This window comes from Ptychodera flava, chromosome 11, assembly GCF_041260155.1.
Source record: "Ptychodera flava strain L36383 chromosome 11, AS_Pfla_20210202, whole genome shotgun sequence".
Classification (NCBI taxonomy): domain Eukaryota; kingdom Metazoa; phylum Hemichordata; class Enteropneusta; family Ptychoderidae; genus Ptychodera; species Ptychodera flava.
The window spans coordinates 26,555,204-26,568,286 of NC_091938.1; positions in this window are offsets into that span (position 1 = coordinate 26,555,204).

Consider the following 13,083-nt stretch of genomic DNA (forward strand, 5'->3'; position numbering starts at 1 on the left):
AAATTGACTCCAGAGAAGTAGTGTATAGTTAATTATCTGATGTTAACACTTCTTTCTTGTTTAATATTTCGGAATAAATAATTTAAACAAAAAATGTTGTGAAAATTTTGCTTAATAAAAAGTAAATCACAATTGTTACATGATATTTTGGTAAAAAATTTCAAAATTGTCAAAAAATTCATTTTAAAGTCGTCCTATTCTATGTACACAAATTAATTTTGCTAAAGTTGGTATTTCTCAGAAAGAGCAGTATCTGAGCTTTCCAGAAATGTAAGGTTTGTGTTATTTCATGCTAGTTTACTTAATGTAGAGGAGGATATAGTACCCCTACCCTACCCATTTTTCGCCATTTTTCGCGGTACATGCAAATCAAAAACCAGTGCAGACAGGTAGTGCATCCCAAAATATCCAATGTTAACATCTTTTTTTCTAGTTCAGCAGATCCCAAAGAACAAAAAAAAATACCCATGTAGTAGGTTTATGGGGGGGGGGGGGGATGCACGGTCGGCCCCTCCAGCCCACGGACTATAATGTATGTTTTCATTGCCAAAAATTTAATTTCAACTTTGATGGGTTTTCGATTTGGATGTCTTCCGTCGTTAGAGAAGGTAGACGTTCAGGTATCCATGCGAAGAAATGTATTGTAAAGTCTGCAAGCCAAACAGGGTAGACGAATTTTGCTTTCTGTTACAATGGAGATATTAAAATCATCATTTTGTCTATATTCCCGTTCACATTTTACCCAACAGAATTTCTGTAAATTATTTCACTTGTTATAATGTTTAAATGAAAGTAGCCTGCGTATATAAGGTATGCACGTTTGGGCATTTCATTTAGGTAAACAATCGCTATGTGAATGAAGAATTGAGCTAATACATGTTCGCAGCAAGCCTTGTTTACCGATTGTAAATGTCTGTTGAAATGTGACTCCTTGAAATGTTGTAAACCTCCACTCGGTACGCTAGCCTATGTTTTCATTGCTTTTTTCCTCTGATGTTACCTTCATAAGAATTATAAGTTCACTGAGCTGAGCTTTCAAGACCGAAAGATTGAGCCGTGTGCGGGCGCTCCGGCGCTCCGCGGCATGACCTATATGCCTCTGACCCCGGCTCCAACCTTACTGTTTTTTTTCGAAAAAGATAAATCAAGTTCAGCAAAGTGGCAATAAAACAAAATCTACATAACAGTGAATGTGACGAACGAACTAACAAAATTACAAAGCAACTTGTCTGAAAAAAATGAGTCATTTAACTAAATAGAAGAGGAAGAAAAATATCAAAAAATCATGTCGTCATGTAAATGTGTTCAGGACGCATCCTTCGCCTTCAAGTCTTACAAGGTTTGAAAACTTCGAGATAAAATCTTCAGCTTTGTTCATCATCTTGTCAGTGAAATATAATGTATTCCTCAATGAAGAAAGATTACATTTTAACCACATAACACAGAATTGAAAGGTAACTTTAATTTAACAAGAGTAGCTGAATTTCTAATAATCCAAACTGTGTATTTTACAATATATGATGTCTGATGTTGCATTATTGTCATTTTCAAATACTGCAATTGCCAATCTTTTGATATTTGTATTGTGATCAAAATTGTGTTTCTGACTAAGTAAAAAATATGGCATCTCCCATCACTGAAATTAAAGGTTTTGGCCATGCTTCCTGTAATTAGACCTCTCTGAAATATCTTCCAATTTAAATCATTTACTGAATTGCTCACCATTAAATTAAGACGACTGAATAAAGAAGCTTTGTAAATGTTGGTGAGAGTTAGATTCTTAGCCCATTTTTGACCAATTGGACCTTTGACCTCATGCCATTTTTTATCAATTAATTTCCAACAAAGTGACTTGGTTTTCAGACCATAGTTCTCTAAGTTTAGAATACCACAGCTTTCTTCATTTGATGCTTTAACTTAACTGATCATTTGTCTCCAGAATTTCGAATTTAAATTGAGGAGAGTTTCATACCCTGTTTTCATTTCATTTTGCACATGTCTTTTTGTACCTCCTTTAATTTTTACAATTATTTCCCATTGTTCAAGCCAGTCATTTCTGTTATCATCCCTAATATCTAAAGATGTTACTCTTTAACTATTTTTCATTGAAGAGGGCATTCCTTCATTCTTTATGTTTTCATTGTACCACTGAACTTCACTACGAAGACTGTGTTTTGATGTTGGTAAATTCACTCTCGTTATTCCAGTTATTCAACATACCTCAATACACCATAGGGTTTCGGCTGTTGGAGCTAGAGATGGAGATAGTGATTATCACTATTTAGTTTATTGTCAAAATTTGCAATGAAATACCCTGCCAAGACTGGCCCATTAGGGATACGAAAATACCCCTTTTATGACTTCAAGTTCCCGTTTGCCTCTTCTATGTACATAATTGATGATAAGGGTCAAAGGTCAGCGGCAACCCTAAAATTTAGGTGTACATACCAGCCATTATTCAATAGACACTATTCCTTTCTGGCTCTTATATAGGATAAGTTATAGCCATAGGTTAGCTGCAGGGGTATAAGGCAGCTCAAAGGTCACAGAAAGTTATGAAAAATAATGCTCTAAAAATCTTCTTCTTAAAAATGACATGGCTTACATGTAAGACCTTGATATTTGCAATGTAACAACCTGGCCTCAAGGTCTACAAAGTTAAAGTACTTTTGATCGCTCAATTTTTATCAAAAGGAGGTCAAAATGAACGTTTTAATTTCAGATGACCCCTAGAGAAAGTGTCTAAATATTATTGATGTAGACTGTAACACGTAGGGGAGGGCCACTCTTTGTTGTGCAAGAAAATTGAGGAGGGTCACTTTTTTCCTTGCCAATATTTTTGAAGGGTCACTATTTTACGAGCAGCGTCATTTTGAAAAAACACTGGTCCTTCTTCCCTGTAATTTCTTTCCAGTCCTTTAGCAACAGGGGGCGCAGTTATTGGGGGGGGGGGGGGACAACGACTCTGAGGAGCGAGTGGCGCGATTAATACATCGAATCAACAGTCTTTCTTGCTGTTCGTTTGATTTGTTTTTCTCGCTGTGTTTGTTTCTTTAATTCTTTATCAATGCATGAATTTTGCTGTTTTTCAGTTTATTTCTTCATTTCGCCGTTTTGCGATTTCGTCGATTATAATTAGCCCTATTATTGCCTTGCCTTTAAAAGCCCTACTGTTGCTGGGCCGGTCGGAGGTCGCGGAGCGCCCCCACACCACTAACTCTTTCAGTCCATGCCGGTCGTTGACAAAAAAAAGCCAAGGGTATGACGGTTGAGTAATGTTAGAAGAATTATCGTAATATCAATAAATATCAATATAAAGGAGATGACATTGGCATAAGGGAAACAGAGATAGATTTTCTACAGCTGGCCATGTTCTATATGTGACTGCATAACCCTTTCCTTAAGGTGGCGGTAAAGGCTAGAGCGTCAGTTATAAACTTCAATAAAGCTATTGTTATGTAGGTCATTTCCCCCACACTCATCATGACCTGAGTTCAATTAGTCTAGAACATTCTCAAGGTCACTGCCCTTAATGACCTCACAACCTTGAATTCAATTAGTCATGTTTGGAATGTTCTGGAAAGTTGATTAGTTGTGTAAGAGAGATAATTTTAGAACAAGTAATTAGCATGTCAATAAAAGTTCTAGACTGTTCTTATATGCTCTTATGTAAACACATGTGTATAAAAGGGACAGGCGCAGCTTCCAGTCAGACTTTTGGGATCGTGTCTCTTGTGTGTTACTAAACTCCAGCAGTAGTCATTCTCAAGACTTTTCAAGACCTTCACTGTCAACGCTGGATTTATACTGTGGACTTTGTGCAACTACAAGCCTGCAAGCCGAAGGACTGTTCATTCATCCGACTGACTGTTACAACTCTGAGACTGGAGCTTTGCCGTCCCAGCTGAGATAAGTAGTCTGTACACTTTTAAAGCTTGTACTCTATCCCTGACTTAGCAATTAGTTTTATTTTCGTAATAAATTTTGTTTAAACGTTAACTGCTGAGTTCACCCTTTGTTCGTTTTCTCTGCACGTAACAAATTGGGGCTTGTCCGGGGTACGAATATTTTGAGCCGTTTGACAACATTTTGTCTGCCTTTTCAAAACTACTGTATACTGTGAACTCAGCAAAATTCAATCATGGCGGAATTCAAGCCAGACGAATTTATGGATGACCTTGATCAGGACGCATTTGATTCCCTCAAAAAAGACAACCTCATTGCACTGGCCAATTTCCTTAAAGTAGATGTCAAAAGATCTATGCGCAAGCGGGAAATACAGTACCACATTGCAAAACATTTAGTTAATTTAGGCCAATTTGAGGAATCCACCTTGAAAGATTATGAGCCCGAGTCTACCTTTGAACTAAGAAAATTAGAATTAGAAATTCAGGCAGATTTGGAGCTTAAAAAATTGGCATTAGAAAAAGAAAAAATACAAATGCAATTACAAATGGAAGAAAGACAGAGAGAGAAAGATAGGCAGGAAAGATTAGAAATGGAAGAAAGACAGAAAGAGAGGGAATTGGAAATGAAAGAAAAAGAATTGCAAATGGAAGAAAGACAAAGGGAGAAAGAAAGAGAGGAAAAAGAAAAGGAAAGAGAATTAGCAGAACACCGACTGCAATTAGAAATGAGACGTTTAGAGCTTGGAAAGTCAGGAAAATTCTTCCCTTCAGACGGTTTTGACATCACTAAGCATTTCAGGCTAGTTCCCCCTTTCCAAGAGAAGGATGTTGATAAAAATTTCCTTCATTTTGAGAAAATTGCTCAGAGTCTGAATTGGCCTAAGGAGTCCTGGTCTATGCTTTTGCAGAGTGCTTTGGTGGGTAAAGCCAGAGAAATTTACATTCAGTTGTCAGTAGAGCAGGCTTCAAATTATGATTCTGTGAAGGAATTAATTCTCAAGGGCTATGAGTTGGTGCCTGAAGCTTATCGTCAGAAATTTAGGGATTGTGAGAAGGTGAAGGATCAAACTTATGTTGAATTTGCTCGAACAAAAGAACAACTGTTTGATCGTTGGTGTTCTTCTGAAAAGGTCAGTCAGAATTATGACAAATTACGACAGCTTGTTTTGATTGAGGAATTTAAAAGGTGCATCCGGAGTGACATCAAGACGTTTATCAATGAACAAAAGGCAGATACATTGGAGGTTGCTGCACGTTTAGCCGATGATTATTCATTGACCCACAAATCTTCCTTTCTCAGCAAACCATCCCAGTCCTTTTCATACAGAAACAATGCAGGTAAATTTAACTCCTCCTTTTCATCCAAGAATTTCTCAAAGGAAAGTAGGAAATCAAATGACAACAGTTCACAAAATTTAAGTAACACCCACACATCATCAGATCCCAAGTCTCAATCTCCTTCTGACAAACAGTTCGGTACACTTTCTTGTAATTATTGTAAGAAAGACGGCCATTTAATGTCAGAGTGTTTCAAATTGAAAAGAAAACGTGAAGGTCAAAGTGGTCAAAGTGGATCTAAGCCCACCGGCTTTATTTCTTCATCAACTCAATTAGAGTCTAATAATGTGTGCAACACATTTTCTGAGGTTAAACCCCTCTTATCCCCAATTAATGAGGTCAAGGTCAATTCTTCTCAAGATAGCATTATGGGTATTTTCGAACCATTTATTCATGATGGTTTTATATCACTTTCTAGTGATTTCTCTTCCGCTACCCCTGTCAAAATTTTAAGAGATACCGGGGCTTCCCAGTCTCTTTTGTTGGCAGATACCCTGCCGTTTTCTGAAAAGTCATTTTCAGGTTCTAAAGTTCTTATTAAGGGGGTAGATTGCAATGACTACATTCCTGTTCCTCTCCATAATGTCTATTGTCTTCGGACTTTGTTTCTGGACCTGTGACTTTAGGTATTAGGCCTTTTTTGCCTTTTGAAGGGATCACCTTCTTCTTGGAAACGACCTTGCTGGGGACAAGGTCATTACTAATCCACTTGTGACTGATAATCCTACTTTAGATCAGGATCCAGAGCCAATTGAACAAGAGATACCCGATTTATATCCTTCATGTGCCATTACTCGAGCCATGTCAAAGAAAACTTCTGAGAATCAAAATACTCTCAAAAATAATGTCACAGATGTTGACTTAAATGACACCTTTCTCAGTCAGGTGTTTGACACGGATCATTCCGTTATCCCTCGTGGATTTGAAACTTCCAGTAAAACTTCTGCTGACCAAAGTCAGACATTTTCTAGATCAAATCTCATTGCAGAACAACACAAAGACCCAGATATTTTGTCTTTGTTTGACAGGGTAGATGATGAAGGTAAAACTTCAGATAGCTCTGTTTCCTATTATACAAAATCTGGTATTCTCATGCGTAAATGGAGACCTCCAGATGTCTTGGTTGATGACGATTGGGCTATAAAACATCAAATAGTGGTTCCAAAGCCCTACCGTGCTGAAATATTGCGCCTGGCCCATGAAACCCCCTGGGCTGGTCACTTAGGAGTCAGGAAAACTTATCATAAAATTCTCAGTCACTTTTATTGGCCTAATCTCAGGCAGGATGTAGCACATTTCTGTAAAACTTGTCACACATGTCAAATGGTAGGAAAGCCAAATCAGACCATTCCAAAGGCCCCTTTACAGCCAATTCCTGCATTTCAAGAACCATTTAGTAGGATACTAATAGACTGTGTTGGGCCCCTACCAAAAACAAGATCAGGAAATGAGTACATGCTGACAATAATGTGTACATCAACTCGGTTCCCCGAAGCCATACCACTGAGAAATATAAAGACAAAGACTATAGTGAGAGCTTTAGTCAAATTTTTCACTTTATTTGGCCTCCCTAAATGTGTCCAGTCCGATCAAGGCTCCAACTTTATGTCTGGTATTTTTCAACAAGTAATGGATCAGCTAGGCATTAAACAGTATAGGTCATCCGCCTATCATCCAGAAAGTCAGGGTGCTCTTGAGCGATTTCATCAAACTTTGAAAAATATGATTAGGACCTACTGTTTTGACACAGAGAAGCAGTGGGATGAAGGAATTCATTTTCTGCTCTTTGCTGTTAGAGAGTCAATTCAAGAGTCTCTTGGTTTTAGCCCATTTGAGCTTGTATTTGGACATACAGTCCGTGGCCCACTTAAGCTCGTTAAAGAGAAATTCCTTCTGACGACGATGATTGTCTGAATATTTTGCAATATGTGTCAGATTTTCGTACAAAACTCTCTAAAGCATGTGAATTAGCCAGAGAAAATCTTGAGTCATCTCAGCAGTCAATAAAAACCAGATATGATAAAAGCACCTCAAAACGGAAGTTTGAACCAGGTCAAAAGGTTCTTGTTCTACTTCCAATTCCTGGCAAACCACTCCATGCTCGTTACTTTGGGCCTTACCTAATTGATAAGAAATTGAGTGATTTAAATTACATCATAATAACACCTGACAGGCGAAAACAAAAACAGCTATGTCACATAAATATGCTTAAGCCATATTTGGATAGGGATAATCCTACTATAACTCAGCCTGTCAGTGCAGTCAGTTCAAACCATTATGAAGATAGTGATACTGAAACTGACTTGAGTGAAAATACTCTAAACTCAAAGCTGGGCTCGGTCAAGCTTCAGAACTCAGAAATCCTGGAGAAGCTGGAGTCTACAAAGTTGGCACACCTCAGCCAGAACAACAACAACAGGTGAAAGAACTGCTCCACGAATATAAACACCTGTTTCAAGATGTTCCAACGAGGACAAACGTCATCTATCACGACGTTGATGTTGGGGACAGTAAGCCTGTAAAACAACATCCATACAGACTGAATCCAACAAAAGCGAAATATCTCCAGGAAGAAGTCAAATACCTGCTGGACAATGACTTTATTGAACCCAGTAAAAGTAACTGGAGTTCGCCGTGCATACTTGTTCCCAAATCAGACCACAGTTATCGTATGTGCACGGACTTTAGGAAGGTCAACACTTTAACAAAGACAGACACTTTCCCAATCCCGAGGATTGATGACTGCATCGACCGAGTGGGAAAAGCCAAGTATGTGACGAAATTTGACCTACTGAAGGGATTTTGGCAAGTCCCTCTGACGGATCGTGCTCGTGAAATATCCGCCTTTGTTACGCCAGACGGATTGTTCCAGTACAAGGTGATGCCATTCGGAATGAAGAACTCTCCGGCAACGTTCCAACGGATGATCAATGACGTCATATCCGGGCTAGACGGATGTGCAGCTTATGTTGACGACGTCGTCCTGTATAGTGACACCTGGGAGGAACACATCAAGCTCATGCGGAAGTTCTTTGAGAGACTGAGTAAAGCAATGTTGACTGTCAACCTTGCCAAATCTGAGTTTGGTTGGGCGAGGGTGACTTACCTCGGACATACTGTAGGACAGGGTGAGGTAAAACCTGTTGATGCCAAAATCAGTGCCATTTCAAGTTTTCCCATACCAAACTGCAAACGACAACTGATGCGCTTTCTCGGTATGGCTGGTACTACAGAAAATTCTGTCCAAATTTCTCCACAATTACTGAGCCTTTGACTAACTTACTTAAAAAGAAAGTAAAGTTTGTTTTGGTCAGAGCAATGCCAACAGGCATTTGATACACTTAAAGCCATACTGCAAAGTGCTCCAGTGTTGTCTGCACCAGATTTCACTTTGCCATTCAAATTAGCTGTGGATGCTAGTGATACGGCTGCTGGTGCTGTTTTATTGCAAGAGGATAGTCATGGTGTAGATCATCCTGTTTGCTATTTTTCACGCAAATTTAACAAATCCCAGAGAAACTACTCTACAATTGAAAAAGAGTGTTTATCTTTGATATTAGCTTTACAGCATTTTGAAGTTTATGTTACTTCTTCAAATCAGCCATTAGTGGTTTATATTGATCACAACCCTCTTGTTTTTCTGCAGAAATTTAAAGGCAAAAATCAGAGATTGTTAAGATGGAGTTTAATGTTACAGGAGTTTAATCTTGATATTAGACACATCAAAGGCAGAGACAATTTAATTGCAGACTGTCTCTCTCGTATTTAGACTTCATTGTTGTTCACTTTCAAGAAATTTTAAGAAATTTTACTTTAGAGTAAAAAAAAAATCTTTTCAAGATTACATTTGAAAAAGAAAGATTTTTCTTTGAAAAATTTTCTTTTTTTGAAGAGCGGGTGTGTTATGTAGGTCATTTCCCCCACACTCATCATGACCTGAGTTCAATTAGTCTAGAACATTCTCAAGGTCACTGCCCTTAATGACCTCACAACCTTGAATTCAATTAGTCATGTTTGGAATGTTCTGGAAAGTTGATTAGTTGTGTAAGAGAGATAATTTTAGAACAAGTAATTAGCATGTCAATAAAAGTTCTAGACTGTTCTTATATGCTCTTATGTAAACACATGTGTATAAAAGGGACAGGCGCAGCTTCCAGTCAGACTTTTGGGATCGTGTCTCTTGTGTGTTACTAAACTCCAGCAGTAGTCATTCTCAAGACTTTTCAAGACCTTCACTGTCAACGCTGGATTTATACTGTGGACTTTGTGCAACTACAAGCCTGCAAGCCTAAGGACTGTTCATTCATCCGACTGACTGTTACAACTCTGAGACTGGAGCTTTGCCGTCCCAGCTGAGATAAGTAGTCTGTACACTTTTAAAGCTTGTACTCTATCCCTGACTTAGCAATTAGTTTTATTTTTGTAATAAATTTTGTTTAAACGTTAACTGCTGAGTTCACCCTTTTGTTCGTTTTCTCTGCACGTAACACGTGTTAAAACATAAAAGTAGTCAACATTCTCTGTGGAATAAAAAAAACTAGACATTTGGGGTCATAGGCATTGCAGAGTTATAGCCCATTGAAACTTCTGAAAAACTGACCAAATAAGAGGAAGTTGGGGAGTCCTTAGTGTATTAACTATGGTAGAGGTCCCCTAGCTTTTAAAAAAATGTTTGAAAAGGGAAAGTCATTTTTTGCTGTTTTTCAGGAAAGTTTGACAAGGCAGTGCTTGCATTCAGAATGCGTGACTGCTATTGTAAATGCATTTTTAGATTCTTTGAGTGTCAAAGAGGTGTCAAAAGTGAGATTAACCAAAATGACTGCTCTGTGACTTCAAAAGAGGGGTGCAAATATGGCTTGTTTTCAACATTTTTGACAGAATCACAGTTTTCGTACATAATTTTATACCAATTTAATCCAACCTTTGAAATGAGATATGGACATGGAATTTTTACAGCCTATTAACAAGGTTACAGATAAGATTTGTACGGCACAATTTTCCTGTATTTGAAGTACTTTTTGAAAAATCACATTTTGAAATTTGAAAGAATTTTTTAATAATTTTTTGATATGTAAACCCATGTAAAATCATAAAAACAAATTTTATCTACAAATCCTGCCGTACAAATCTTACAATTAATAGTGTCAACATATTTATAACTAATTTGGTAATATTAATACTATCCAATTATTATTAATGTAAAAAATATGAAAAATTAAATTTTAATATTGATTGGTGTCATATTTCAAAATCATAGCTACAAATATACATTTTTTATATTCTTTGGAGAAAGTATTAACTAAGGGAGGTATCCTGAAAATTTGAACTAAATATCTTGATTCTAACACTTGAAACTTTCATTAACTCTGAGAAAAGAATTGGTGCAAAAATAGCCTTTACCGCTACCTTAAGGTAGTGTGCACCACGTAACTAAAAGACAACACACTTTTGTCTAAACTTTTCTTGAAGAAACTTTACACCATTTTATTTCGAAATCAAGACTAAAAATCACTGTGCCAAGATTAAAAATCACTGAGTCACTGTGCAAACTTTTTGTGCTAGAGAAACAAATTACCAATATTTACTACACTGGCACTGAACTTTCAATATGACCCTGTGTTAACTTTGTGGGGAAAATGAAACTTTGATTTGGATAAAAATAAGCTGGTAAAACTATATATTCTCCACGGGCTTCAAATCAACCCCACAAGTCGTAGACCAAAAAGTTTTGTAAAAGATCGAGAGTCTGATTGTCTGTCCTCGAGCCCGGTCCTCGAGGTGCATTCTAGTATAATTATAGGACGCGTTCTATAATATCGTTGTTCATTTTAAGCTCTTGGTGTAAGATAACATTTTACTGTTTAGTTTTTCGAAAATCGAAAATTGTATTTTTCTCTATAGAGTTAACACAGGGACGGCGGCCATTTTGAATATCAAATATCGGTAAAGTTTGAGTAATTTGTTTCCCTAGTAGCCGAATTTGCCCGATGATCCCCGATTTTTATTTTTGGCTTTGAAGGAGAATGCTTGAAAGATTCCCTGAGAAAAGTTTGAGCAAATTTAAAGTTTAAGTCTTTCACTTTCGTGGCACATACTACATCAAGACCAGCTATCACATCACCAGCTATGTGTCCTTCAATCCAGCGATAAGGAAATCTAAGTTTCAGCTTTCATGTTTGCTTCAGTTCAAGTTATTAAAGCCCCATTTGCTGCATTTCTAGGCATTCTTACCCAAAATACATCCAATCTTTAGAGCCGTGGTTTTGATTCCTGTTATTAACCCATTGCCATATAGTCTATCCTTTGAACTGCCGGCATTCCAATCATCGGTGCTCCATGTGGTCGATTTAATTCACACACTTACACGTTTAGCCTACACATGTAAATGCGGCGGCCATATTTGAGCTGCAACTCCAAAAAAATCTTGAGTTGTGTGTCCATCGCCGATACTTGAACAAGACTCTGCGGCCAAACTTCGGTAAGCATTTTTACACAAGTTGCATTTGCTTTTAAACAAAGTTATCAAATTTTTTTAAAAAGATACAGCAGCCGAAACTCCTATATGAGTGTTGACGTAGAGACGAAGTGATTCATAGATTGAGAATGCATAGATTGATATTCCAGTCATGTATAAAATTATTAGAAAAGAGAGAAAAATCCCGTGATAAATAAACATCCTCTGGCTAATAGACTACCGGATAAAGACAAATAAGTGTAAAGTAGGAAGGCATGCAGATACAGAGAGACGGCGATAGATAGATAGATAGATAGATAGATAGATAGATAGATAGATAGATACATAAATACATATATAGATACATACATAGATACATACATAGATACATAGATACATGGATGGATGGATAGATAGACAAATAGATAGATAAATAGATAGGTGGATACATGCATACATACATATAGATAGATAGATTGATATATAGATAGATACATACATACATACATACATACATACATACATACATACATACATACATACATACATACATACATACATACATACATACATACATACATACATACATACATACATACATACATACATACACACAATATAATACATACATACATACATACATACACACAATATACATACATACATACATACATACATACATACATACATACATACATACATACATACATACATACATACATACATACATACATACGTTTACGTACGTACATAGATACATAGATACATACATAGATACATAGATACATACATACATACATACATACATACATACATACATACATACATACATACATACATACATACATACATACATACATACATACATACATACATACATACATACATACATACATACATACATACATACATACATAGTGAGCTGGATAGATAGAGGGCTGGACAATTAGATATGTAGATTCATAGATTGAAAGACGGACAGACATATAAGTAATTGATTCGATAAATAAATAGACAGAGAGACAGACAAAAACAGGCTAACAAAGTCAAAGTTTAAGCTGAATTCTCCTACACTATAACCATTTGTTAAGAGTAGTTAAAGGTAGGGGAATCGATCCCAGGGATCGAGTTTATTCTAGTCTGTAAGAGATTATGAAGATGTCAGTCATAATCTATTGTCGTATAATTTAAATGATGATGATGAGGTGCATCTTGATATAGTGCACGAAATACATTGTTTGTAAACAAGAAACTCGCACAGGCGCATTTCTGACGACTATATCCATTAAAAAATACCTCAAGCCACTCATAGAAATACTTGACAGCATGGCAGTATACCATTGAGCTCATTATGTACAGTATGCAAATACTGAAGCCATCGTC